This window comes from Arachis hypogaea, chromosome 17 (assembly GCF_003086295.3).
Source record: "Arachis hypogaea cultivar Tifrunner chromosome 17, arahy.Tifrunner.gnm2.J5K5, whole genome shotgun sequence".
In the NCBI taxonomy this organism is placed as follows: Eukaryota; Viridiplantae; Streptophyta; class Magnoliopsida; order Fabales; family Fabaceae; genus Arachis; species Arachis hypogaea.
The window spans coordinates 113,932,490-113,935,259 of record NC_092052.1 but is presented as its reverse complement, the minus strand read 5'-3'; positions in this window follow the sequence as shown (position 1 = coordinate 113,935,259).

Below are 2,770 nucleotides of genomic sequence, written 5' to 3'. Positions count from 1 at the left end.
CTTTCCCTTCTTCCCCAAAATCATGCAGAAGCACCAGCAGAAGCACAAGCAGAAACAGAACCAGAAGCAACAATAACAATTAATCAAACAGAAGCAGCAACAGGACAACAACAACGACAATGATCACCAATGAATCAACAATGGAATCAAGTAGAAACAGAAGAAGCAGGAGTAGAAACAGAAACAGAAACAGAATAACAACAACAATAACAATGAAACAATATAATCAATCAGAAGCAGAATCAACCAGAAACAACAATAATAAAAAATCAACAATATAATAGAAGAAGAAGAATCCGGCGAGCTACCCGAACGACGACGAGCAACGGCCATCGAACACCTCCGTCGAGCCCAGAGGAGCAACGGCGAGATTCAACCACCGAACAACGACGAGCAACGACAGCCCTGACATTTGAAGGCGAACTGCGACTGATTCTAGTGCTGTTGAACGGCGGCGGCAATGAAGAGCAGCGGTGGCGGCGGTGGCGGCGGCGACAGCGAGAACCCTTCCCCCTCTTCTTCCCGAACCCCTCCCCTCTTCTCCCTTCGCGCCCCACCCTCCCCCCATTCTCTATATCCCTTTCTTTCTTTTTATTTATTTATTTATTTTATATTTATTTTATTTTATAATTTTTTTAACGCGGAGTAATTTGGTAATAAAAAAAATAAAATTGGTAAAAAGGACGATTTTAAAACAAACTGAAACTTTGGGGAATCATTTTGTAGAAAAAAAAAGTCGAGGACGAAATCGATTTTGGACCTCTACGTTGGAGACCAAAATCATACTTAACCCTTATTTATATTCTCGTAATACTATAAAACTTGAAAAATGCATATATAATTTTATGTACATTTAATGTCTATTCAAAAAACTTGTTTTCATCCAAATTTTAATTAATGATGTGTTAAATTTGTTAAATATGTGATTATTTCATATAGATCAATATATATATAATCGATTTTTTAAATATATTTAATGAATAAATATTTACAATGGTCTTTAAGATTCATACAATTACTTAATTTGATCTTCAAGATCCCAATTTTATTATAGTGATCCCCTAGATAGAGTTCCAAACACCATAATAATTCTTATTGTCATTTTTTATGCTGAGTCAGACTGTCCCAAATGGTTAAGTGACATAGATTCATTTCATTTTACCCAATGTGGTCCCTCCCTTAATATATAATCCTAACTCCAAATGTGTTCTTCTTCAATGATTGATGTTAATGTTAAAAAACCATGATGGGAGGTAGTAGCATGAACGCGGGGAGTCTGTTCAGTCTCCTTTGAGTGGTTACTCAGTGAGGATGTAGAACCATGGGAGGGCAGTGCGAGTACCTGAATGGTGTGGTTGTAGTTACCATCCTATTTTGATGTGGTCTAGTAAAGATTCAAATCCAAAAAAAGTTTTTTTTGGTTTTCTCAATTATAGTGTGAGTGAAAAAGTTAATTCTGTGTGTTGATTTATTAGTTATCCCTTATTTTTTTAGCATCTTCTAATATTTTGTTTATTTCAAACAAGTTAGAAGAGGTAGTGTGGATTATTTGTATGGGTTGATGTTGGACATGATGAAGATGAAAAACTAGAATCTGTTAGTCAAGGTGATGAACTAAAGATGAACCTTGTTAGGGGGGTCAAAAATTGATTATCCATGTAGTTGGTGTGGTTCTGTTTGTAATGGTGGTGTTATTTGTTGTGATGTTGTGTAAAGTGTGAAAGGTATAAATTGTTGTTTAATTTATTGATGCCTTGGCATCTTTAGTGATTTTTACATCTCTTTTTAGTAATTTTATCATGTTTAAATTAAAGTTTTATCTTTTAATTAAAATTTTTATGACTAAACTATATATTTGGAGTTGTCTTAGAATTATTGTTTTCAAGATTATTCTTCAAAAAAATTAGGTGAAGAGAAGCAAATATGAAAGAACCTAAGTTGAACGCCTATGAAGAACTCAAGAAGCTGGCGTCTAACTCCAAGGTTGGAGCCCAATGCCAGCAAAGAAGGAAAGAAGACTGGAGCCTAACTCCAAGGATGAAGCCCAGTGCCAGCGACTGGTGCCCAACTTCAAGATTTGGGCACCCAAATCCAGTAAATTTTCAACATACTGGGCGCCCAATGCCCATGCTTTAGAGTCCAACCTCAAAATATTTTCCACCTCCCAAGGGACCAAAGTCAAGCGCCAAGCCTTGGTGCTCAACACGTTCGAAGAAGGATAATACTAGCTCTCGATACCCAGACTCAAAATACATTGGCGCCCAACGCCAAAACTCCAAGTTCGGCGCCCATCGCCCATGTTCAGCCTCCATAGCCTAAGCTCAACGCCCAGTGTCCAAAATCTCTTCTTGATTCAGTTTATACACTCGAAATACTTAATATTTGAATTTGAAAGTGATTAGTTATTGTTAGCTTCTTCTAGAAAGATAAGAGCGTTTTAATATAAGTTTGAATTATTGTTTTAGTTATCTTATTCTTCAATAAGATAAGATTAGATTTAGTTTGAATTTGAATTTTAGGTTAGGATTTAGAATATAAATAAGCGAGCGATGGTTCATTGAGGATAACCTGGAATCCAGCATCTTGCATTCATTATTTTAGATTATCTCGTTGTTTATCATGAGTTATTAATTCTCTTTTGTTAGGATTAGGAGCTCTGTTTGATTTTATGGATTGGTGATTTGATTGTTTATTTTATTTTGATTAATACATTGATACTTTTTCAAGAATTGAGTTTTGTTCTTATTTTTAATGATTAGAAGTATTGAAA